Below are 27,721 nucleotides of genomic sequence, written 5' to 3' on the forward strand. Positions count from 1 at the left end.
GTTCGCGCTCTGACATCCGTGGGGTCCCGACGGGCCAGAGTGGACGCCACAGCAGCTGGTTCAGATGGCGGGCGTCTGCGCAGAAAGGCCCGGGGAGAGTGTCGTCTTCGTGGGGACGGCGCTCAAGCAGGGCAAGGAGCAGTTCAGCAGTCAGTGGTTTCCTCTCGGGTCCAGCCTTCCTGGCTCAGATCTGCTAGGGCCGGGCTCCTAAGTGGAGCGAGTAGCAGCTGCTAGAAGCTTCCTTGCTCAGGAAACCCTCTTTCCACCTCTGACGTGTTCACCCAGCTCCCTTAGGTCAGCCCAGGTGTCGCCATGTGCCAGGGCAGGTACCACCATAGCACTTTGCACGTTCACATGTCGCCCACTGTGCTCTCTGTAAGCGCCTTCCAGAGGCTTCAGGGCGTGGAGCACAGACCGCAGCCCCACAGCTCTGAGAACTTTGCACCATCCACGGAGAGGGACTCACGGACGGAGGCCGCAACGTAGGAAGGTGGCGATCTTGCATGGAGATCGCAGTGCAGTCCTCAGAGCTAAAAATAGAGATGCGCACAGTAAATGGGCCTCTTTACCTATTCATACCTGAGAGAGTTCACTCCCCACTAACTGTGGGGAACAGGGCTTCGCGTCTCTCGCTTCATTGTCCCAGGCGCGTCCTTACTTACCAAAGGCTGATTATAGTTTGTCAATATAAGAAGGTGAAGCGGCAGGTAACACTTAAAATCTTCACGTATCGTGTGCAGAATGAAGCTCAGCTTATTCACCTTTTCAACACACACCTGGAAGGTGATTATTTTGAAGAGCAAGGTGCAGCACAGTATTCTTTAGCATGTACACAAAAGTGTGACAGTGGATGTGTCACCTTCAACAGCCTTTGCCACGTTCTGGAGACATGCAGTGTCTACACCCAGAAGATCCCCGCTACCATGCAGCCACAGCCCTGGTTATGTTTAGCCATAGCTGTTATCATGCCCGCCACACTGTAGCGCAGGCTGCTGTGTGTCCACACGACGCAGTAGTGAGACTCTCGCTTCACGTTCGATGATGGAGCCTCGATGGGCAGGGGTGGTTCAGAGGTAGAATCCTCGCCTTCCATGCAGGGCACTCGGGTTGGATTCCGGGCCAGTGCACCACCTATAGCCCCACCCCACCCTCGGTGGAGGCTTCTTTGTTGCTATGATGCTCCTAGGTTTTCGCCCAGCTTCCTGACTAAGAGACTAGGAAGGAAGGGCTGGCACTGGCCTTCCAGAAAACCAGCTAGTGGGAGCCTGTGGATCGCAGCTGTCTGACCTGCCACGAATCGGTCCTGTGGGCGGGGGCCAGCTCAATGGCGGCCAAGGGCAGCAACAGCCAGCAAAGCATCCGTCCCCAGGGCGCCCCGGGCGGCTGCGCCAGGACTGAGCATCTCTGCGAGCTGAGCTGCGTAGGTCCTGGTGAGGATTATCTGCGTGTTTTAGACACGCCACAATTAAGGCATAAAGCCAGTTCTCTGAATAGAAACGGAAGGAAGGTTTCAGAGCCCAAGGCCACTCAGGGATTTTATTGGCCCTTAATTTCCCATCCAGGACCCTGCTACACAGTGTTCACTATCGCGGCCGTTGTTTCTTGGCAATCTGCCAAAGTGGGCTTCTGAGCCAGACTGGCTCCTCCATTTGGGGCCAGACACGGAGACTGTACCCACAGCCCCAAGCCCAGCGCCAGAGAGTGACTGGTGACCAGCAAAGGAGAAGGGCTGTGACCACCATCTTCACCTTGTAAAGACAAATGTGCCCAGCAGTGAGGCATCCTGAACTAACCGAAGCCGAAACCAAGATAAAAGCTTGGTGATGGTGGGGACACTTGGGGATGCCCTGCACCAGTAGCGGGTCTCCACCTCCCGGGCGCCACGCCCCTCGCTCTGACGCCGCCCCTGGACTGCTGGCTTCCTTCTGCAGCTCGCTCCAGGCTACAGTGTCCTGCTCCCTGACTCTGGAGCGAGGGAATGCTCCTTCCCAGATTCCACTAGCAGTATTAAAGAAGGTGATGGCTGGATGATACGGAGTTGAACGTTTGCCCTGTGTCTGTTGTCTCTGCTGTGAGCAGCACGGATCCCCACAGCTCCAAGCCCAGCTGGAGAGGACCACCTTGCTCCACTGGGACTGCATGGGATGATGTTCCAGAAGTAGGTGTCCAGGCCCTTCTTCCAAGGAGGAGAGTTATCTGACAGAGAATTATCTCTGCACCTAGGAGAGTGGGTGGGAGTGAACCTCAGTTTACCTATCTTGCCAATGAGGGTGTGTTCCCTATTATCCCCCATCTTTATCTTCATCGGTTGGGGTTACTCAGCCCCAACTCTGGGCTTAATTTACCCTCCAAGTCCTCCAGGAGTTTTCTTGTGCCTGTGAAGAAATATTTTTCTTCCAGAATGGGAATATTCCCATCTGTTTGCTCTGGGCCAGATGTTCGATACTTTTGCCACAGGAAATAATTACCGCCATGCTGTTGTCCAAATTGGAAAGTTGTGTCTGTTCAGTGCTCTGACAACACCGTGAGGACAGTCACAGAAGCCAAGAGCATGGAGAGACTTCCAGGCCACAGTGAGAAAGAGTTGTTTCCTCGGATTCTAAATAAATTGTTTTCTAATTCCCAAATCCAGCAGCCAAGCTGGGGATCCTCTGGAGAAAGAACATAGGGCGGAGGCAACTGAGAGCCCGAGCAAAAGCAGCCATGGACCAAAACCTGTCACCATTAGCTGCTGTTTCTCCTAGACCAATACAATGGAAAGGCTGGCCCTCAGAGGAGAAATAAGAAAAGGGAAAAAATGTAAAAGAGAATTCATTTCTTCTTCACAAAAAGAACATGCTCTCCACATATAGCAATTTTCATGTATACTTATTAACTTAGAAATTCACACACATCATGAAACGAAGACAACCAGGGAAATACAATTGAGTCATAGGCCAAGGAGACCGCTGTCTCAGGTATGTCTCCTCACGTCTCACACCTCTTCCTCCCAGTTCCTCTCTTCAGGACACAGTTGTTTTCTGTTGTGTTCATTGTTTCTTTTTGAACGTAGAGCCTTGAAAGGGTGTGCAGAGAAGATACGGGCCCGGGACATGCAGCTTATCAAACCCCCTTCCAAACTGTAGTCTGGTTGGATTTATTTCTCTAGATACTAACTTTCTGTGTTAAGAACGATTTATGGAAGATTTCATTTTCAGCTCAAGCTTCCACACAGTCCACAGGTCCTGCGAAGGTGTTGAGCAGGTTGGGTTTGTGGACCAGTGGACGACCATCAGGAGAGTGCTTGTTGGAGCGTCAGAAGAAAAACAAAAGAAGGAGAGTCCAGGCCTTAGCGCTGGAAAGGGGCGGCCATCAGTTCCTGGTCCATTACATCACTGGGTGCACAAAGTTCCCAGGCACGACCTGGGTGAGGAAGTGAAGAGGAGATTGGGGGAGAACGCTGAATGTGAGCATGAGCATTTAATTTAGCAACACTTCCACTTTTCCACTCATTTTCTTTCTTTTACAGGATGTGATGGATTGAATTGTGTCCCTTCAAAATACATGTTATAAATCCTAACCCCTAGCTCTGGTGGCGTAGTGCCTAAGGCATCTGACTGCTAACCAGAAGGTTGCTGGTTCAAATCCACCAGCCACGCCTCAGAAGGAAGGTTGGACAATCTACTTCCATAGTGATATCGCCTCAGAAACCCAAGGAGAGGTCACTGTGAGTAGGGTCCGACTCGATGGCAGTGTGTTTGGTTTGGTTTTTTATACCAGCGGTTAGACCTCTTTATAGTGCTAAGAAGCAAATGAGACTTTGAAGACTAAAGTGCACCTGACCAAAACCATAATATTTTCAATAGCTTCATATGTATGTGAGAGCTGAACAAGGAACAAGGAAGATTACAGAAGAATTGATGCAATTGAGTTGTGGTGTTTGTGAAAAATACTGAAGGTACAATGGGCTGCTAGAAGAATGAACAAATCTGTCTTAGAGGAAGTACAGCCAGAGTACTCCTTAGAAACAAGAATGGCCAGACTTCATCTCACCTGCTTTGGTCATGTTGTCAGAAGGGACCAGACCCTGGAGAAGGAGATCATGCTGCATAAAGTGTAGGGTCAACGAAGAAGGAGAAGCCATCCAATGAGATGGGTTGACATGGTGGACATGACAATGGGCTCCAGCATGGCAAGGATTGTGAAGATGGTGCACGACCTGGGAGTGTTCCATTCTGTTGTATACAGGGTCGCTATTGTTTGGAGCTGGATTGACGGCCTCTAACAACAACAGCAGCATGCCTATGGTTATAGTCCCATTCAGGAATGAGTCTTCCTGGTACTGTTGACCAGGCAGGATTAATGTAGAACTAGTGTCATGAGTGAAACTCTGTTGAGATGGAGAAGAGCAGATTAAACAAGCAAGTGAGCACACGTGGTGGGGAAGCTACACACCACATGGTAGCCAAGGGCCCTAGGAGAGAGGCTGGGAGGAGCCAAGGACCTTCCCCTCTGTAGGCAGAGAGCACCTCCCCATAGACCTGGCACCCCAAACCCAGGCTTCTAGCCTCCTCAACTTTGAGGAGATGCTTTTCTGTTCGTTAGCATCACCCACCTGTGGTACTTCTGTTCCAGCAGCACTGGGACACTAAGCCATGCGTGGTTTTCACAGTTTCTGGTCAGAGTCTTTCAAAAGGGGAATCTGGCAGCTTGTAAGTCGAAGAGACCCTGTGTCCATGCCACCAGCCTACTTCTTGCATGGGGTGCTGGCATTAAGTTGAGCAGAAAAGCACAAGTTTGCTGCAGACACTGTTCCCTTCTGCCACAGCACAGTTACCTGCTTGGAAGTGCGATTTATCAGGACAGAGTCATAGGTGCTGTGAGAGACAGGAACGTTGGGGTCCCCTGCTGCTTCTGCCAAATGAGCTCCAAACAGCCTCTCTCACAGAGGGAAGAAGGAAATGGTTACTCCTCCTGGCTGGGTTCCAGCCTTCTTCCCTGGACCGTGAGAGCTCTGCGCCGGCCTCTGTTACCGATAGAAGTGTGCGTGCTTCAGTCCTGAACCCGATGCCTGGTGCTTTGCTGGCCTGTAGGGCAGAGGGCATCATCTGCTGTGTTACTTACTGGAGATGCTCCTCCGGAGAGGACTCTCACATTTCCTTGGTTGTTTTCCCCCCACTGCCTTCAAGGTTGGCCAGACCTCATGGGTATCCCACCCTCAGTCTTTGGGGTGTGCGAATGATGTGAACTTCTGGGTGTGCAACTCAGAAGGAGGCTTGATCCCCAGTGGAGCAGGCATGACTTTGTACACCCTCATTTCACATTCACAACAAAGCACAGGCAAGCATGGGGTGCACCTAAAGGTCACAGTGAGCTCTACCTACAGAAACTGGGTCTGTGCTAATTGCCAACTTGTCCACAGGATGCAGTGGATGGAAAGAGGGTGAATGCAGATGTGTCCTTGGGTCTGAGGAGTGGGGATTCCTGTGAGGAGCAGACGGAATGAGAAGATCACAGAGCATGTGCCGTGCAGTCCCTGCCCCAAAGCCTCTGCTCCTCCTGGCTTTTCTGATTCTCACAGAGGGTCTTGGACTTGACACAAAGCCCTTCAGCTCTTCTCCCTTGGCTTCTGCCCCTGCTATTCCATCTACCCAATGGCCAAGAACAAAGGTGTACACGTGAACTGTCATTCCCAGGGAGGAGTGTGGGCAATGTGGACCCTCATAAATGCCATCCCAGCTGCACTCTGAGGTGACTTGGAAACTCAAGCGACCAACACTTCTTGAACTGCTATGTGCACACAAGTCCCCTGGGATCTTGTTGAAAAGCACATCTGATTTAGCCGATATGTGTATGTGTGTGAGGGTGAGGGGTCCCTGAGTTTCTGTGTCTCTTACCAGCACCCAGGTGATGCCACTGCTGAAGTCCTTAGAGGAACTCTGAGAAAGAAAGCTGTTGTCCACTGAATAGACTGTGCAGACGCCAAGCCAGAGAAAACTGGCCCTGTGAGCTCTGAGCACCCTTCAGGCCCTCCTTTGTTACTGTACTGTCCATCAGCACTCTGGGAAAAGCAACTTTCTCAGCAAAGTGAAGATGTCTTCTGTATTTGAGAAGATGTTGGTCATGGGGAGTCATGGCCAACGTGATGGGCCATGAATTTGGTATGGTACCAGGTGCATGGTCTTTCTGAATGATTCCTCCAGTCCTAAGGGGGGAGTAACTATGACTATCCCCATTTACAGATGTGGAAACTGAGGTTCAGGGTAATCCTGTATTGTGTAAGCTCATAGCAGAGCTAGTTTATGGATTTGGTGAGTATGTATGGTTTCGCTCTTTCACTTAATGTATTTAATATAGGCTTCTGGGTAGATGGAGTAGACATACTTTTTCTTGTTCATTTTGCTAAGTTCAACTGAAAACCATGGCATTACTAACAAAAGACAAAGAAAAACATAATTACATATGCAGAGAAATATCCTTCAGTAATGAATAGTAGACAAAGACGTTCTGTGATGAAGGAAAACTAAGAGAATTTGTTACCAACCAACCTACCCTAAAACATGGCTAAAAGAGTTTCTGTAAACAGAAAGGAAACAATAAGAGAAGGAATATTGATGCTCAGGAAGCTAGAAAAGAACAAATAAAACACAGATATACGCCACATCCTGAGCCATAAATATCAACAATGTAAAAGAACTAAAACCTTTCACAGTGTGTCCTCCACCCACAAACAAATGGACTAGGAAGAAAGATCACAAATACTATGAGAAAATCTCCAAAAACTTGGAAGCTAAGCAACACATTTTAAAATAATCTATGGTTCAGAGAGGACATCTTAAATAAATAAATAGCACAATGAACAGTGTAAAATAAAAAATTCAACCAGCAAAATGTGTTGGCCACAGCTAAAGCTGTGCTGACAGGGAAATTGATAGCACTAAATGCATACATTAGTAGAAGGGAATTTCTCAAGTCAATAGTCTGAGCTCCCACCTCAATAATCTAGAGAAAGAAGAACAAAATAAGCCCAAAGCAATCCGAATAGAATAAGATAAGAAAATAATAAAGATAAGTGTAGCAATCCATGAAATCAAACATAAAAGCAATAGACAAAATCAATAAAATATTTTTAAAATAATGAATACCAATCCTATATAATCACTTTCTGAAAATAGATGAGGCACTATTTCCCAATTCCTTTTATGATGCTAGTTTTCCCCTGGTACCAAAACCAAACAAAGGCAAAGAAAAGGAAAACTACATAGTAAAGTCCTTCCTGAATACATATGCAAAATCCTTAACAAAATATTAGAAATGTAATTAATCAATATGTTACAATATTTACACACCAGAACCAAGTAGGATATATTTTAGGGTCATAAGGCTGGTTTGGTATTTGAAAATCATTCAATTTCATCCATCATATTGATAGGATAAAGAAAAAAATCACATGTTCATAAAAATTGACATAGAAAAATCATTTGACACAATTCAAGACCATTCATTATTTAAAAAAAAAAAAGAATGGAGAAAACTTCCTAAACTTGATAAAAATTATCTACCAAAACCTTCAGCTAACACTAAGCTTATTGATGGAAGACTGGATTTGTTTTTCCCCTCATGTTGGGAACAAAGAAAATATGTTCCCTTTGAACTCAGAAATAGACTCACATTTGACTATTCAGCATAGTGCTAGAAGTTCTAGCCAATGCAATAAGACAAGAAAAGGAAATACAAGGGGTACAGAAAAAAAAAAATGAAGAAATAAAACTGCTTCTGATTTCAGATGGTGTGATTGTCTATGAAAATCCCAAAGAAATCTGCAAAAATAAGGATACAAGATAAACATAGAAAAGTCTTTCTATATACAATACAGAATACAGTACGGAATCAAGTGCCATGTCATTTGAAATCACTAAAAAAGAAAATAGATATGCATACAGCATTTTTAACTACAAACTAGTGATGAAAGAAATCGAAGAAGCTCTAAATAAGTGGAGAGGCATATCACACTCATGGATTGTGAGACTCAACACTGTGAAGACATCACTTCTCCTTACCCTGATGTGCAGGTTTAATACAATTCCTAGCAGGATATTCGTAGTTGCAGGGAAGATCACTCAAAATATATGTATGAGAAGGTAAAGGAACTAGAGTAACTAAAACAATCTTGAAAAAAGAATACAGTGTGAGGAATCTGTCTACTTGACTTCAAGATGTATTATGTGGCACAGTGATAAAGACACGGTGGTATTTGTGGAGAGATGGGCACACAGATCAATAGAACAGAGCAGAGAACCCAGAAATAGCCTCACACAAACATGCCCAGCTGGTTCTTAACTGTCATTCAAAAGCAACTCAAAGGAGGAAAGGTAACCTTTCCAACAAAGGACACTAGAGTAATTGGACATCCATAGGGGAGAAAATAATCCCCACTTCAGTTCCACACCATCCACAAAATATAGCTCAAATAAGCCACAGACTTAAATGTATAACACAAGTTACAATGCTTTAGGGGAAAAAAAATGGGAGAAAACCTTTGGATTCTAGGGCTAGGAAAGTAGAGCTTAAACTTGACAATAAAACACAATTCATAACAGGAAAATTGACATATTAGATCTCATAAAACATCTCAAACAAAAAAAGTTTTGCTGTAGAGAAACCTGTGAAGGGGATGGCAAAACTAGATACAGAGTGGGGAAAATATCTGCAAGACGTCCATGCAGCATGGGACTAACATCTAGAGCACATGTAGAGTTCTCAGAGCTCTGCAGTCAAACACAGACAACCCAGCTAGAAAACGTCACAGGACAAGAAGAGGCCTCTTAGCCACATGAGAAGATCTCCATCATTCATCATCAAGGAAAGACAAATTAAAACCACAATGATCAATCACTACGTATCAGAAAAGCTAAGTTAAAAAATAGGACAACACTAAGTGCTGACAAAAACAGAGAAACTGAGTGACTCGTGCATTGCTGGTGGAGATGTAAAATATTACTGTCAACCTGAAAAACAACTCGGCATTTTGTTATAAAAGTAAACATACAATGACCATGCAGCCCACCAGTTACTCTAAGGCATTTGCTCTGGAGAAATGACAACGTATGCTCACACACAACCAGTACACAGGTGCTCATAGCAGCTCTATCCTGATAGGTCCAAGCTGGAAACAACCTCTGTGTCATTCGACAGGTAAATAATTTTAACCAATGTGCCACATCTGCTCGTGGGATACAATCAGCAATAAGAAGAACGAGACACTTAATAACATAATTCAAAGGCAATTATGCCGAGTGGAAGGAAAGTCAAGTGCACACTGAATCATTCCACTTGTACTACCTTCTTGAAATGACTAATTACAGAAATGGAGAGCAAGTTAGTGGTTGCCAGGGGTTACGGAGGGGTTAGAGGTGGGCAAGAGCAAGGCATGGCTGTAAAAGGGCAAGGGGAGGGCTCCTGTGAGGATGAAATATTCTCTAACAGGATCAAGGACAATACCCAAGTCCACATTGTATGAAGTTACCATTGGAGCAAAGGGGAAAATAGTACAGAATATCTCTCTGTGTTATTTCTTGCAGTTGCATGTCAGTCTACAACTGAAAAAGGAAAACAAAAACACCTATTGCTGTCAAGTAGATTCCAATCCACAGCCACCCTATAGGACACAGTAGAACAACTTAACAGGGTTTCCAAGGCTGTAAATCTTTACAGAAGCAGATTGCCTCACCTTTCTCCTGCAGAAAGGCTGGTGGGTTTGAACTGGCAACGTTTTGGTTGGCAGCCGAGTGCTTTAACCACTGCACACCAGAGCTCCTTTTTGAATCTATATCTCAAAATAAAACATTTAAGAGATTTGTTCACATTTAATGGATTTTTACATAGCTGATCTGGACAGCAGTCTGAGCCCTGTTTAGATGGGGTGTAGGCAGCACGTGTCTAGTGGCAGAGCCCAAGAGAAACCCATATTAGTTTTTTCCCATGTGTCCAGTCACCACTAAAAATGTGTACTCCCTGCCAGCCTGTGTCTGTCGGCCATCTATGAACTGCAGAATGCACATTCTCTCTTCTAAATTATTCTGGGACTTAGAAAAACACCACAAAAGTTAAAGGAGACTTAAGAAGGTGGGAAGGGCTTTTACAAAGGAGTATAAAGTGAAGCAAGGATAACTTGGGGAAGAACACTTGCCCTTTTCAAAGGCGTTGCATCTGAAGCATTTGAAAGCCACGGGCAGAGCCCAGTATCTTTTGTTTACATTGAGAAAGCTTGGCTGAAATGTAGTCTTCACAGCCCCTGGATGAAATCCTCTCAACTATTGGGAAAAGGGTAGTGAGTGTTCTGGGGCAACTTTTCTTCTGTTTTTTTTTTTTTTTTTTTTCCCTTTTTCTTCTTAGTGCCCTATCCCCAGATATTGCATGGTTTTTTTTTTTTTTTTTTTTTTTTTTATTAAGTAAAAGACACTGAGGTGTTTAGATGAAATATTTTGGGGAAAAGGGGAAATTTCTCTGATAAGTCAACGGATTGTTTCAGTATTTATAACCGCAATGACAATACCAAGTGTTTGTTGAGGACTGGCCCTGTGCCTCAGGAGCCCAGAGGCTCAGTTGGCAAGCACTTGGCTGGTAGTTGAAAAGTTCATGGTTTAAACCCACCAACAGCTCTCTGGAGAAAGACCTGCTGACTGGCTTCTGTAGGGATTATGGTCTAGCGGACCATGTGGGCCATTCTACTCTGTCACCTGGAGTCGCTATGAGTTGGAATCGCCATGTTGGCACCCAACAGTAGTGAGTCTATGCTGAAGGACTTTGAATGGACTTTTTCTAAGTTCATTTATTGCATAGGCATGTCCTCCATGATGGGCTCACTGTCCCATGCACACAGCCTCCCTCATCCCCTCTACCCACCTTTACAGGGACTACTCTCACTATTTCACAGTTCAGTAGTTAGCAGCCGGGAGCTCTGGTGGCGTAGTGCCTAAGGCACTTGACTGCTAACCAGAAGGCTGGCAGTTCAAACCCGCCAGCCACTCCTTCGAAGGAAGGTTGGGCCATCTACTTCTGTAGTGATACCGCCTCAGAAACCCAAGGAGGGGTGGCTGGGAGTCAGATCTGACTCGACAGCAGTGGGTTTGGTTTTGGTCTTGGAGTTAGCATCTGGGGGTGACTTTGCCTCCTTGAGGACGTATCTGGAGACATTGTTGATTGTCTGACCCAAGGTTGCTACTGGTGTCTAGTGGCAGACTGCTAAATGCCCCTCCAATGCCAGGCACGCAAGTCACATCATCCTTCTCCCAGCGTCAACCAGCCACGACGAGGAACCCCTGTTACAGGGGAAGAAGGAGCTGCTGAGAAGCCCACTCATCACCCAGGTGGTCGGCAGCCTGGTGGGGCTCGTACACAGGTCTCTCTGACCACAGGGCCTGGCTCCTTACATGGGCCCCACAACACCAACGCGACTTTGACTTTGATGCCTCTGTGGGAAGATGCTCTGAATGGCACCTGCTGGCCACCTGGACACACCTGCAGAGTGCACAGGCAAGGCCAGTAGCCGTCCCTGTATTTCCCAGCCCCCAGGGCTGTGCATGGAGCAAAAGAGGATTCTCTCTCATGGACTTAGGGGCTGTGTGCATTTTCCTAGCCTTTGCCCAACTTACCTGCCGTTTTCTGTGACTCCTGCTGGCCGTTGACCCCTCGCTGTGATTCTTAAGACTGGCCTTGGCTCTTAGAGGGGACCTCAAGGGGCAGAAGGTCAGCCTCACTGTGATCCCCAGAAAGGAGGTGGGCTGGCCACATGCACAGTATTTTGTCGCCTTTCTCAACGTGACTCCATCCCTTCATATATTTTTTTTTACTGTGTATGAGCAGAAAGACGAGACGGGGAGTACAAATTTGAAAGCTAATCTAATCATAAAAAACAAAGGTCACCGCCACCTCCCCTCAGAGTAAACGGCACTTTATTACTTGGTTCTGCGGCTGCTATTGAACCTGAAATGAGTTCCAAGGAGCGGGGAGTGCCGCCCTAGCTCTCCCTCTCTGCCTTAAACAAACAGCAACGTTCTCAGAGGAGAACCTGCACTGCAGCGAATTCCGTTATTTTCAATAAATTCCAACCGTGCTGCTATAGTAACTGTCTTAACCGTGATTAATGTCGGGAACATTAGGAAAGCGTGTTATTATTATTCTAAATTAGGTTTTGCTTGAATTAATTTTTATGCATGGTTACTAAGATGTAAAAGAGTTTCTGAATTGTTAATTGTAACATTCCTCCTTTGGAGATGAAATGAGATTGGGCACGGCAAGGACGCCCTGCTGAAAAATTGGGAGTTTGAAGATTCGCCTAAGGGGCCAACATATTATTTAGTCAGTAGCCTGCTAAGGAGGTAGAGCCTGACACCCGTGGCGTCTTCAGTTAAGGATTTCTCTTAGCATCGCCCACCTGGACCTCCTTTGTGGCAAACGCACAATGGATATTAATATCATGTCATTTCCATGGAGTGTGGGGGCAGGCAGGCAGGGAGGCGCCCACAGACACCATGGTGCTCTTTCAAACCTCTTTTGGAATCTCTCTCACTCTCGCTGTTTTTCCTAGTGCTGATGGGAGTGATGGCATTGAGGAACTGTTGCGAGTGCTCTCCAGTGCGGGGCAGGCACCAAGCCCTTCAATTCATTCATTTAGGGAAGATATACTGAGTGTGTACTATAAGCAGGAATGGTGGGCTCTGCGGATAGGATAGACTGAGCCCCATAAGACTTGCCCCACCTTCATGGATCTTACATTCTAGTGGGACAGAGGCAATGAGTGCCTATGGGAGAAGAGGGAATACAAAAACATAGAGTCATGAAATCCCACAATTGAATTGTGCCCTCCCAAAATAGATGCAGGAATCCTAACCCTTAACCTGGAGGTTAATCCCATTCATTCAGGAAGAGGGTTTTCCTTGTTATGCTAATAAGGTCATTATCTGTGTAGGCTGTGTCTTAAACCAATGCTTTTGAGAAATAAAAGGAGCAGGGTCCTCTCAGAAGCAAGAAAGAAGGGATGGGGGAAGGGCAGATGCCAGCTGGGGATCCCCAAGGAATGCCAAGAACAGTGGAGAAGCTGAGCCAAGGAGTCCCGGGGAACAGAGAAAACTTCCTCTGGAGCCCGGCCCTGAACTCGGATTTCTAGCCCCTGAAGTGTAGGGAAACAAATTTCTGTTCTTAAAGCCACCCCCTCGTGGTCCTTCTGTTACATGGCCACTGAAAAGTCCCTACATGGGCACTGAGAAGCTAAGACAGCCGTGAGCTGTGATAACCCAGGATTCTTTGCACATAAACATTGGGGACGTTCCCTTTACTTCTGGAGGTTCTGTTTGGCCAGGGAAGTAGATGACATAGGGCACTGTCACTGGACAGCTTGAAACTAGAATGCGAGCCCCGAGTGGTGGGGCCCTCTCCATCGGTGGGCTGCTGCAGGGTCTCCAACAGTGCTTGCCAGCGCAGGTTAACGTTTCAACAGTCAATTCATGTAAATGAATATGAACATGGTGATTGTCGCTACGGGTCTGCTCATAGAGCTCCAGCATGGCCCTCCACCGTTTCTACCTTGGCCCGATCACCTGCATGCACACAGGCTCCCCAGCCGGGAACAGCACTGTGTTCTTGGGGTGCTCTCTCTCGCCTTCCTCACCCCTCAGATAAGCCATGTCCACACGCCCTTCAGCTCTCAGTTGACCCATCACTTCTTCCAGATGCACCTTCCTGACTTCACCCTAGCGTGTGTTATTTTGTGGGCCACCCCCTCACTACTAGACGATTGTGTAATTATTTTCTTTTCCTTTAATGTTTTAAATACTATTTTATTGTGTTTTTGGTGAAAGTTCACATAGCAAATTCGGTTCCCATGTGACACTCCCTATGCCTGTTGCGCAGAGCCATTGGCTACATGCTGCACAATGGGTCAGAATGTCCCTTCCGGTGCCCCTCGGTGCCCCTCTCCTCCGTCCTCTGCCCTGCCCCTCTGTGCCTTCTCATCTTGGCTTTAGGGTAAGTGGGGGCCCATAGGGATGGTTTTTCCAAAGAGCTCAGCACACAAGGGTGGTATTGTTTCAGGATCTGATCTGTTATTTAGCCGAAAGGTGACCTTTGGGCGTGGCTTCCAACCCCAGATTAAAGGGTACCCCAGGGCAAGAGTCCCCAGAGTTCCTCCAGTCCCCAGCAGCCCAGTAAGTCTGGTCTTTATGATAATTAGAGTCTTGGTCTGCATTTTTCTCCCACTCTATCCTGACCATCTATGGTGCCCAAGGGGTAGCCAGGCCCCATCTAGTTCTCTTCTCAGGTTAGATGAGGACAGTTGTGTAATAATGTTTTCACATCTATCTCTCCTACTATGGTCGTGAGCCCAGAGACCCGACCTGCCATCACTGAATCCCTGGCCCTAGGCACCAGCAGGTACTTTACAAATATGCATTGGTGGATAAGTTAGGAGTTTCAATAAAGGCAAATATGAGAATGAGATAATTTTTCTTATTTTGAGCAGCTTAAGTAAAAGGTTTGAAGAGGGCAGAGAGTTGAAAGTGGAGTGTGACATTGACTCTGTGCATTTCAACCCCCTGGCCAGCCCTTGACCCTCATTAGCAAGTTCAAAGGGAAGCTGTTAGTGCCTTCCTCTGAGTGAGCACAGAAGGGCATTTTCTCCCCAAAAGGATTCCTCCACTTAAGTGGGGAGCACAGGCAGATTGCACCCTCCGATGTCAGTATCTCTTTCCTTCAAATGTACCTGATATTTTTGGCAATAAACTTTACTTAAAACAAAACACTCCTTTTGGTAAACATAGTTTAAAAATCATAGAAAGTGACATTTATTTATTTTTCATAAGCCAGTAATTTATCTTTAGTATTTGTTATGGAAAGATGTTTAAATTGTGGTGTGTGTGTGCTAATGTGCTATGTGTGTGTCAATGTGGTGTGTGTGTTAATGCGTGTGTATGTGGTGTGTGCATATTAATGTAATGTGTGTGTTAATATTGTATGTGCGTGCTAATGTGGTGTGTGTGTTAATGTGTGTGTATGTGGTGTGTGCATGTTAATGTGATGTGTGTGTTAATATTGTATGTGCGTGTTAATGTGGTGTGTGTGTTAATGTGTGTGTATGTGGTGTGTGCATGTTAACATGATGTGTGTGTTAATAGGGTATGTGCGTGTTAATGTGGTGTGTGCATGTTAATGTGGTGTGTGTGTGTTAATATGGTTTGTGCGTGTTAATGTGGTGTGTGTGTTAATGTGGTGGGTGTGTGTGTTTTGCATCTGTGTTTTTCTAGGGTCCCAAGAAACCGTTTCAGTCCATCAGTGTTTTGGCTTCCAGAGCTGGGCTATTCCTGTGGATTTCCATGGAAGGAGCTAGGGGGCCTGGAGAATTCACAGGAAAGGGAGAGGCTTAAAACACCTGGTTTGAAAACTTGCTGAGGTCCGCTCTGGTTTCCAATCCTGTCTTCCGCATGTTAACATTAAACTGCTTGTGGGGCGGGGGCAGGCAGAGCCCTCCACTCATTGCTGGCTTATTCATCTCTATTGATTAGTTGCTTTTTATTATCCACTCCACGGGAAAATTATATGCACAACCTCCCAAATTCTGCTTTTCATTAAGAAATCTCTTTATTGAATAGGTCTGATGTGTCTGTGTGTGTGTAGCTATCTCTAGCCTTAAGTGGCCCATCACTGACAACTGTTTGTGAATTTGGGGTTTGGGGAACCCGTTTGTCAACCCCAAACCCAATGGCCTTCTTCAGGTCTCTCCAGATATACTATATTTCGTTGACTTTCAGGTTCTAAGAACAACTTTGTTGTTTTTGAGAAGATAATTGAGTAGAGTGATCTTCCAGCAGCATATAAGCTATCTCCCTAGTTAATGAGGCATCTTCTTGTTAGTACATATATTCTGAGAGATCGGCGGAATCCCTGGAGACCAGATGATCCCTGGAGACAAATTGAGGAACAGGTATTTTCCTTTGCTTTCCTAAGCAGACATCATCTCGGGGTTAGCATTCTTCAGAACCGGTAGAGCCCACTAATGACTCTTTTACACACTTTTCAATAAAAAAAAAAAAAAAAAAACACGCCCCCTACCCAATTGCATTAGCTGAATTTTCATTGTCACTTTTAACTCTGAAGCAGATCACTACCAAATTCATGGTGCAGAACTTGCTGTGTTCTGTTTTAAAACTCTGAAGGAAGTGCCATTGCTCAGGACAGGGAACTTGGAAAAGGGCTGCTTGGGGGCTGGAGGGAATTCTGGGAAGAAGAGGCTTTGTGTGTTCTAAATACCACATGGGTCAAAAAGGAGCCTCAAGAGAAAGTAAATCAGGCATTTAGAACAACAGCCACCCTGTCACAAGGGTTAGACTGAAAATTCTAGGAAAAAAGATACAAATAACAAGTACCCAAGTATTCTGAAAAGTAGCCAGCGGCGGGCAGACTGAGGAGTGGCCAAGACGTGGAAAAATGAGTGATGAGATGAAATTCCTTTGTTTTGTTGTTTTTATATCTTTTTATTTTTTTAGTGTTTTAACTTCCACCTGTGGTGGCATAGTGCCTAAGGTATTTGACCACTCCCCAGAAGGCTGGCTGTTCAAACCCAGCAGCCACTCCTCGGAAGGAAGACTGAGGCATCTACTTCTGTAGAGATACCACCTTGGAAACCCAAGGAAGGGTTGCTATGAGTTGGGATCGACTCCACAGCAGTGAGTTTGGTTTGGGTTTTGGTTTGATTCCAAGATGACCCCTTTGATGAACTCCGTAACAGATGAAGGCACCGAAACCTTGGAGAAAAATGTCATCCTTCTGGCCAGAAGGTAAAGAAAAGTGACCTCAGCAAATGAGAATGTGGAAGGAGATCTTTTTTCTCTTTACTTCTTTTTCTCCTATGTCTCTCCAGACACGTCCACAAAAGTCACACAGGGAAACTAATGCTCTGAACAAAACCCTACTGCTTAAGACAAAAGACTCGGGAAAGTGTCCCTTGGAAGCTGGAGAGCATGGTGGGAATTCTGGGGAGAAGAGGATCAGATGTATTCTAAAAACATGGGTCAAAGAAAAAAAAAAAAAGAAATATCAAGAGAAAGTAAAAACAAATATTCTGAATGAAAGTACAACAAATGAAAATTTGTGAAATGCAGTGATAGCAGTATTTACAGCTAAATTTATGCCATTAATTCATGAATGAGGAGTGAAGGAAGCTCTAAAATCAAGAATCCAAGCTTCACCCTAAGACACTAGAGAAAGAAATCTGAGCCCAAAGTAAGGACAAAAACTAAACAATAAAAATTATAGGAGACATCAAAGAAATTCAAAACAATAAAGGAAATCAACAAAACCCACAGCTGTTTGTTTGTTTTTAAGAGATTAGTAAAATTGATAAACAAGCAGCCAGGCTCACTAATGTGAAAGAGAGAAGATGTGATTAGCGGCATCAGAAGTGTAAGAGGAGCTGTCACTAAGAATCCCAAAGACATTAAACAGACTAGAAAGGAAGAGTAAAAACAACAATGCCCATAAATTGGATGCTTAGATGAAATGGACCAATTCCTTGAAATACACAGTTTAACACTGTGATCACAAAGGAAGTGGGTAATCTAATTAGTAGTTGTTGTTAGTTGCCATGGCCTCCAAGACATTCAACCCCACACCCAGCAGAACCCCCCACTGCCTGGTCCTGTGCCATCCCCATGAATAGATGAATATACATCTTACAACAATTGAGTAACAAATAATAATCTTACAAAAAAGAAAGCACCAGGCTCATATGTTGTCATTGTAGAATTCTACCAAGCATTTAAAGTAAAAATGATACCAAGTTTCATCCTGAAAATAGCAGTAGGGGAAACATTTCCTACTCATTGTAGGCCAGGAGCACCATAATACCAAAACCAGATGATCTTGCAAAAAATAAAAACCATAGACCAATAACTGTCATGAACCATGATCTAAGAATCCTCAATAAAATATTAGCCAATGGATCCAACAATGTATAAAAATAATTATATACCACACCAAGTAGGATTTATTCCCTGCATGCAAGACTGGTCCACCATTTGAAATCCAACAGTCTACAACAACCATAGGCTAAGAAGAAAAAGTACATGAGTCTATCAATTGATGAAGAAAAAGCAAGTGACAAAATCCAACATGCAATCCTGATACTTTTCTCAGCAAAGTAGGGACAGAGTGGAACTTCCTCACCTTGATTAATAGTATGTACAACAACTCTACATTGACATTGTTCTTAAGAGAGAGACTTATGCTTTCCTGTAAGACTGGGAACAAGGCAAGAGCTCACTCTCTTCTCCTACCCAACATCAGGCTGCACACCTAACTGGTGCAAAGAGAGAAGAAAAAGAACAGAAAGATAAGGGAGTGACAAGAAAACAATGAAACTGCCTCTGTGCAAAGAGGACACTGGTCAGTGTGGAAAATCATTCAAACTGAGCTGAAAAGAAGAAAGCAGACCTATTGGAACTAATAAGAGAGCACAGAAAGGCTGCAGGACATGTTTAGAATACAAAACTCAATTGTTTCCATATATAACAGTAAGGAATAATTAAAATGGGTAACATTATAAGAATCAGTGCCATTTAGCATAGTACCAAGAAGAAAAATTCTTAGACATGAATATCACAAAATACGGGCAGAATCTTTACAGGGAGAATTATAAAACTCTGAAAAAGAAAAGTCAAAGGCGATCCATACAAATGAAGAGATATTCCATGTTCATGGATCAGATGACTGAACATGGTTGTCAGTTCTTGCTGTCCTTGAGCTATGAAGTCAATACATCCAATCAAAATTCCAGCAAGCTGTTTTGTGGCTATTGGCAATTGTTGTTGTTGTGCGTCATCGAATCAGACCCGTCTCATAGCGACCCCTCCTTGGGTTACCGAGGCAGTATCACTACGGAAGTAGATTGCCCCATCTTCCTTCTGAGGAGTGGCTGGTGGGTTTGAACCCCCAGCCTTCTGGTTAGCAGTCAAGTGCCTTAGCCACTATGCTGCCAGAGTAGGAACAGCCAAATAAAAGCCACAGTGGGATGTCACAATGGGACGACAGTTTTCTGAAAGAAAACAAAATAAATGAACAACTCTGACAATACCAAATGAGGTACAACTTCTCAGTTAGTGGTACTAATCAGTTGTACCAAAGTTAGTATCTTCTCATCAAATGCACCATGGTGATGTGTGGTGTCTACATTAGGGGGAGCTGGGCAAAGGGTATACATTGGCTGTAGTCTATCTTAGTTTTTCAAGTCTTGAGTAAATCTAAAATTATTTAAAAATAAAAAAGTTAAAAAAACAAAGCAAAATAAATGAAATAAAGCTAATCCTTTTTTTTTTTTTTTTTTGAGAGGCAGCATCAAACAGTGAGGACACAGTTGTTGGATCCCTCATGATTTTCATCATTCTGTTCCTAGACTCAAGAGAAAACAATGACAACAGTCTTTCATGTGTGCAATGACACTCAGTCATCTTATATGGAGGGTGAATGAAAGCTCTTAGAACACAGTGCTATTTTAGAAATGTGCAGCTTAAATCTCGTAGAATAAGATACTTGCTCCTTAATTGTCACTTTTTAGACAAATCCTTTTCCACACCCCTCCCCATCTCCTTCCATTCAGATTTCTGCCCCCAAATCCTTGGATTCAAGCCATATTCAGAAGAGAACCTGAAACTGGAGATATCATTGCTCATGTCAGATGGATGGATCTTGCCTGAAAGCAAAGAATACCAGAAGGATTTTTCCCTGTGTTTTCTTGACTATGCAAAGGCATTTGGTTGTGTGGATCATAATAAATTATGGATAACATTGCAAAGAATGGGAATTCCAGAACACTTAATTGTGCTCATGAGTAACCTATACATAGAGCAAGAGGCAGTCATTCGAACAGAACAAAAGGATACTGCATGGTTTAAATCAGGAAAGCTGTGTGTCAGGGTTGTATCCTTTCAGCACACTTATTCAATATGTATGCTGAGAAAATAATCTGAGAGGCTGGACTCTATGAACAATAATGAAGCATCAGGATTGGAGGAAGATTCATCAACAAACAGTGATATGCAGATGACACGACCTTGCTTGCTGAAAGTGAAAAATACCAGAAGCACTTACTGATGAAGATCAAAGACTCCAACTGTCAGTATGGATTACATCTCAACATAAAGAAAACAAAAACTCTCACAACTGAACCAATAAGCAACATCATGCTAAACAGAAAAAATACGGACGTTGTCAAGGATTTCATTTTACTTAGATCCACCATCAATGCCCCTGGAAGCAATTGTCAAGAAATCAATAACATATTACACTGGGCAAATCTGCTATAAAAGATCTCTTTAAAGTGTTAAAGAGCTAAGATGTCACTTTGAAGAATAAGGTGAACCTGACCCAAGCCATGGTATTTTCAATCGCATGTGAAATCTTGACAATGAATAAGGAAGACTGAAGAAGAATTGATGTCTTTGAATTGTGGTGTTGGAAAAGAATATTGAATGTATCATGGATTGCCAGAATGCTCCTTAAAAGTAAGAAAGGCCAGACTTCATCTTTCCTACTTTGGTCTTGTTGTCAGAAGGGACCAGTCCCTAGAGAAGGACATCATGCTAAGTAGAGGGAAGGGTCAGTGGAGAAGGGGGAGACTGTCCATGAGATGGATGGACACAGTGGCTGCAATGACAGGCTCAAGCGTAGCAAGGATGGTGAGGCTGGCATGGACCTGGGCAGTGTACCCACCATGCATAGTGCATACTTCTTGTGTGCAGGGTCACTATGAGTTGAAATTGACTTGATGACACCTAACAATCACAATCCCTGTGTAGCAACTCCAGCTTCGTTCTAGTCCTCTTTAATTTTCAGTGTAAAATGTAGGGAAGGGCCACATGGAATTAACAAGCTCTGGCAGAATGCATGGGGGGAGCAAGTGATGTGCTCTCTTCTATTAACTGAAAGGAGGAGCCCAGGAGACACAGTGGGTTAAGTGCTCAGCTGCTAACAGAAATGTTGGCAATTCGACACACCTGATTCTCTGCAGGAGGAAGAGACAGTCTGCTTCCATAAAGATTATAGCCTTGAAAATCCTATGAGGCAGTTCTGCTCTGTCCTACAGTGTTGCTATGAGTTGTCCTCGACTGGACAGCAATGGGTTGTTGTTTGTTGTGCTAACTGAACAGTTGGCAGTTCAAATCCATCCAGCCATGCTGTGGAGGAGAAATCCAAGCAATCTGTTTCTGTAAATATTACAGACAAGGAAACCCCACAGGGCAGTTGTACTTCACAGCACATGGGGTCAGCATGAGTGGGAATGAGCAAAGCTGGGCTGGTTCATTGTTGTCAAGGTGGTAAGGGAGAATCACAACCAGCAGCTCTGGAAGCCCCAAGTGGCACCCTTTGCATCTGGTCTTGAAAGGTGAAAGGAAGATTGTGTTTTCAAGGTGGACTCCACTCCGTTTAACTTTCAGAACAGAATGGCCTGGACTGGGGGCAAGAGAAGAGGCTGGTGTTCACTGTTCCCATCTGACCAATGGCCGCTGAGGTGATCCATGGGTGCTAAATACTGGAAGGGTAAGAGCCTACTCCTCTCCTCAACCTTCCCAGGTGATCCATGAGTTTTAAGAATGAAAGTCTCCTATCAAAGCAATCAGAAGTCAATTCACTCACTGCTATCACACCAAGCAAAGGGAGACAGCCACGTCCATGATAGCCTTGGCTTGGGGTGTTTTTAAAAACTGACCTCAAAGAGACACATGTGGGACTGGATGATTAATCTTCCCTTTCCTGCCCAGGTACAGGAACCCAGGCTGGGTCCAGAAATCAATAGGATATTTCTGTTCAAGGGACTGGAGCTGGTACAACGTTTGGCCTCATGACACTGCCCAGTGAGCGCCCCCTCCTCCTCAAACAGAAAGGGTGAGGCAACCTCACCAGCTACATGTGCATCAAAGGAAGGAATCTAAGACAGGATATGCTTGGGACTGGATTTCTGCTCACAGCTCCCTGGGGTGTCAGCTTCCTGTCCCCATTACCGGTGCCCATTGAGTCACTGCTGTTTCAAAGGTAGCAGCTTAATGGGTAGCTTACCTTCTACCCTTTCCAGGCAGCAAACTTTCTCTGGAAAATGCTGATGGAGACAGTGGAAAGCTGTTAAGGCCAGGCGCGGATCAGGCTGGGCGTCTGGGCGCGTCGATCGAAGCCTGGATCTTTCTGTGGCCAAATTCGCCATACCTGTAATTGCCACAGAAGTTCAGGGTGACATTTGGCTGATGTTCCTAAAATAGTCTTCTTGGGGGCCGTTGGCAGGGGTGTGGCAGCAGTGACGCAGACGGGGCCAGGCGAGACCCGGCTGGAACCTTGGCTGAGTCTTTGTGATAAGCTCCTTCGCTGCCTCCACTGTGCTTCAGTTGTTCTATTCAGCGGGGTCCTTTCAAAGCACCAGTCAATCCCCGCAGGTGCGACGGCCTTACATTTTGCTTACTTAACAAAACTCAGCCTTAGCAACACACGTCCCACTTCATTTCAGATCGGCTGATGCAGGCGCCTTCTGTTCAAGGGCAGCCAGTCTGCCTACTAGGGCCTGCAGAAAAGCCTCTGTTGAGCACCTGGTCGGTAGACTGAGACCTGGACTATAAGGGACAGGAAGGAGGGAGGGCTTCTGGAGGGTGCTGGGGGGTGTCTCGTCTCAACGGGTCGAATATCTAAACTTCAGAACATGAGGTGCAAACAGCCCATGTGCACACTTGATTCCAAGTCGGGTGGAGAAAAGATCGGGAGTTTTGTTACACTGTGTGCAGAACAAGAGAGACCAAGCCAGTTTGCTGACTTACAGCAGAGGGGTGTCTGCACTGGTTCTGGTGTCTTTGGCAACACCTAATGGTCTCCATAAACTAAGCAGGTAAGTCGATCGCCTTCTGGTTTGGGATGTGTAAGAGGTGGTTGTCCAGCCTCAGCACTGCTGGCATTTGGGTGAGATAGGAAGGCTGGGCCCTGGCTGGTGCCCATGATGAAAGTGCTCCTCTGCTAACCAGAAGGCTGGCTGTTCTAGCCCACCCAGAGGCACCTGGAAGAAAGCCCTGGAATCTACTTCTAAAAACGTAGCTACGGCAAACCGTACGGAGCACAGGTCGACTCTGGCCTGCATGGGAGCACCGTGAGCACGAGTCGAGTGAATGCCAGCAGGTTTGCTGTTTTGGTGTAGGCAGGGAGGAAGGCACCCAAAATGCACGGTGACCACAGCAATGGACTCCAGCATACCTAAGCCCCTGAAGATGGTGTAGGACCAGCCAAGGTTTGTTCTGTTGCACACAGGCTGCCGTGGATTGGAGCCAACTTGGTGGCAACCGACAGCAGGAATAATACCAATTCTTCATGGTGGCTGTTCTGGGCCACGTAGACCCGTCCTCCCCTGCCTACCCACTAGATGCCAGCAGCATCCACCACGCCCTGAAAAAGATGAAGGAATTTGGCTTTAAAATATTTCAATGACAAAAATCAATTTCAAAAATTGAGCAGGAAATTTGTAACATGTAAATACCTCCGGTGACACAGGGATTCAAGTGCTCGGTTGCTAACACAAAGATCAGCACATGAAACCCACCAGTCACTCCATGGGAGAAAGATGAGTCAGTCAGCTTCCATAATGATTTCAGCCTGGGAGACCCTGTGGGCAGTTCCACTCTGTCCTCTAGGGGCGCTGTGAGTCAGAATCGACTCCATGGCAGTGGGTTTGGTTTAGGCTTTGCTTCTGTGAAGATTCTCAAACCAAAAACCAAACCCAGTGCCATCAAGCCAATTTTAACTCATAGTGACCCCCATAAGATTTCCAAGGCTGTGAATTTTTATAGAAGTAGATTACTCGTTTTCCTCCTGTGGAGTAGCTGGTGGATTCAAACCACCGACCTTCTGGTTAGCATCCAAATGCCTTACCCACAGTACCACCAACCTAGGAAACCCTGTGAGGCAGTTCTACTCTGTCATCCAGGGTCACTATGAGTCAGAATTGACTGTATGGCAATGCGTTTGGTTTTTCATTTTTGTTTTCCCCCATTTGTGACAACCAAAAACTATCCCCAGCCATTGCTAATGTTTCCTGGGGAGCAAAATCACCCCCAGGTGAGAGCTGCTGGTCTGAAGCCAGAAGTAGGCTTTGTCCACACGGTACTGCAAACAGCCAGTTTATCAAGATGCAGCCCTAAAACACAGCAAGTGTGTGTGGGTGAGTGTCCCCAGGTTTATTTAACAGCTGCAGCGGTGAGGGGACGCCATGAGGGTCTCTTCCATATGCTACCGTGTGGGCACTTCTGCATCTATGCACCCTCCAGCCTGTCTTGGTCAGCTTCTTATAACTTTCAGACTGCATTTAAAAAACAAGGAACAGGGAAAGCTATTCGGCCAGTAGAGATGTTGAAAGGGCCACAAGCCCCCTTTCCCAGTGTGCCATGATACAGCCAGGGAAGAGCAGCTCCAGCAGACCCCACAGATCCCACTCAGGATCTGGCTTTATCCCCAATCATCGCAGTCAACTTGGGAAGCCTCTTACTCTGTGTGTCCCTCAGTGTCCTCTTCTGTGCCCCGTGCAGAGGCACCCTACCTAGAAGGGTGCTGTGAATGTCAGATAGGCTAACACAGGTCAAAGCACAGCATGAAGCCTGGTGTGGAAGGGAGGTTAGCACAGACAGCTGCTGCCACGGGCCACTCCGAGGTTCCGCATGTTCGATCCCCGTTCCCTCCTCTGTCTCTGTTCCCATCTGTGAGCCTCTGGGCCCATCTTCCTAAGCCCTGGTATGTCCAGGACCTTGTTCAATGCCTGCCACATGGGAGGCACGCCATAGATGCCTGCGGTATGAAAGCCATGTGAGTAGAACCAGGAGGGGCCTGCACGCCACTGTGGGCAGGAGACAGTTTTTGGGGGAGCTCATGGTGCCCGTACACCTAGCAGGTGAACGCAGGTGACATAACAGGCGCTCCCAGTGAGGGCCGCCTCCCTCCCATCTCCCCTGAGTCCCACAGCTCTGTGGGGACAACCCCCCAATGAGGCCAACATTCAGCCATCTCTGGTGACCACCTGCTTATCTTGCACACCTCCCCTCGGGAGCCACAGTTTCTAGAAACATATGGGAAACTTTCACAACGTTGCTCTAAAAATAATAAATAGTGGGTTGGTATTCCAGGGGGACAGAGGGAGAGAAGCGGCTTCTGTGCAGAATCGCAAGCAGACAGGAAGCAGGCAGAATGTTTCTCTCCAAACTTGTGTTTGCTTTTTGAGGTGGAGATAGGCTTGAGAGGGCTTCCGTCCCTTGCATTTCTGTTCCTCTCACAAGTGGAAATGGCAGGAGCAGGGACTTCGCACGCGCTATTTTGTGTCTTGCAAAATTGCAGGAATGTGGGAGTCGGTGTGGCATGGTGGGCTGGCTCTGTCCGCCTGCAGCGGCCTCTCAACAGCAGGCAGAGGGAGCGAGGACGTGGCTGGAAGCGGAAGTCAGAAGCAAAGCCCGTGGCAGCGAGGCCTGAGCGGGCAGCACGCGCCAGGGCGCGCCCTCCGAAGCCCCTCCACTGCCTCCCTCCTCAGCAGCGGCCCAGGAGGGGCAGGTCGCTGGGGTGAACGAGCAGCCTACCACAGAAATAGCCCCACAAGGAGCTCGGCCTGTCCGCCCCTTCCTGGCCATGGAGCGCCCACCGCCTGGCGGGGTTTCTTGCACTCTTGGAAACAGGCCATTGTTTGCAGCAGGGCCTCCCTCACCTGATGTTTAACCATCAATAAATGAAAACTCAGCGTCACCGAGGAACGACGCGGTAGCTTCCTTTCGGAATCGGAGAGGCTTGAGCGCCCAGCTGCCCTTCAGAGCACGAAGAGGCGGGTGCAGGGAACTAGGCCTTGAAACTCCACCTTCCCTCCCAGCCCTGTCCTTACCTAGAGTCCCGGCCGGTTGGGAGCCGGGAAGGTGCCGCTGGCAATCCTTGCTGACAGCACCAGACCCAGCTTTCAATCTTAACCACAGACCAGGCAGCCACACTTCCCAGGGAGCCATCTACATCAGGAATCAAAGACACCCAGGGTGACCAGGGGATCTGGTTTTTAAAATCGGTCAGGTGGTTCTTAAACCAGAGAGTACGGTGACCTCCAGCCTCCAGGGAGGCTCAAGGCCTATTTTCAGGAGGAAACAGTAGAAATCCGTCTTGTGCTGCTGGGCACTATTGACTCGATGGGAACAGTTTAGTGGCCAGGAGTGGCCCTGGGTTCCTTGTTAATATTTTTAATTGTTGAAGTCATTAATCTGAGACCTTCATAAAATGGGCTTCCCGTGTGATGGCCATGGAGTATTTCCATTGTAAGCGAAGCAGTAACGCGTTTGTTTCAGTCTACATGAAAACGAAGAAGTGAGCTGGTACTTGTTAACAGAACACCGGAACAACTGAGACACTTCCCGAAGGCCCAGCAGTGATGCAGAGACAGCCCCAGGCCTAGCATCCTGGTCTCCTGAGGACGCATCCACTTCTCTGCATCTCTTGATCAAGAGGAGAATTTTCTACCCGTGAGGACAAAAGGGAAAGGAACTGATGCATTGTTTCTGTTTTTCTTTTTCTGCATCTCTGCCCTGGAGCAACCACTCCACATAGAAAGGAAAGTTGTACATATTGAAACAACACGTATGGCTATGCGTTGAAAATACACATCTTCTTGTAAAAATGTACCGCTCTCCACTGGCTGCGATGATTTCCTTTGTATTCCTCCACATCTTGTTTGCTCATCCTTTCTGTGAAGACCTGAATCTCTGGGAGAGCAGGGCATTTTCATGCAGCCAAGAGGTCTGGCTCAAAGACTTCCATCATTCAGGGACTACTGTGCCTCTTCCCAGCAAACTTCAGGGGAGAATGACAAGAAGGAGGCAGACTTTGATTTCATGAATCCTGCCCTGAAGGTTTAACCCGGATGCATCATGGCTTTATTACATATTATCCTGAGGTAGACATAAATGGCTTCATCTCCTTCGTGATTGATGCTGATATGTAGGCAGAAATATACTGGTTCTTTTTCTGTAGCACTGCAAGATGGCGGACTAGGCAGAAGGACTGCACAGACCCTCTTCAACAAAGGAAACCAATTAACACAGACACAGAAGATAATCCTGGACCCCTGAGCCTTGAAGGGAAGGATATATAAGTGGACTAAACCACAACTAGCAGAAGAATTTGCGTGAAAATACCAAAAAAGGAGACACACGGAGCTGCGGTCTGGCAGCAAGCCTGAGTGATCCCTATGGCACAGACAGCTTGGAGATTCCCAAGTGGTGGCAGGACCTAAGAATTAACCTAAAAATCACCCTGCCAGCCAGGGACTGCACGGAGGACTGTGCATAGTCGCTGGGGAACAAACGGAGAAGGTGAAGAGAAAGACGGACTGAGCTGTGGACTTTTGCCGGTCCAAAGGGCACCTCCGTTTTGAAGGGTTAAAAAACGGCTTGACTATTTTGTATATTTAAAGAGACAGCGCTCTTGCAGATTTCTGGGGCTTAAGAACATGTTCTGCTTTCCAGCAACCCCAAGGACACTCGGGGCCTGCAAGACTGACAAGTTTTTTGAAGGTTATTTGATTGTAATTTGTGTCTAATTGAATGGTAGACAACAACAGTCCCCATAAGACACAACCACACCCACACCTCCTGCAACTTCACTTACTGAACGACAGCCACTACCTTCTTCTCCACCAATGGGCCAATGATAAAAA

This window comes from Orycteropus afer, unplaced genomic scaffold (assembly GCF_000298275.1).
Source record: "Orycteropus afer afer isolate SDZICR_OR568_19922 unplaced genomic scaffold, OryAfe1.0 scaffold00582, whole genome shotgun sequence".
Lineage (NCBI taxonomy): Eukaryota > Metazoa > Chordata > Mammalia > Tubulidentata > Orycteropodidae > Orycteropus > Orycteropus afer.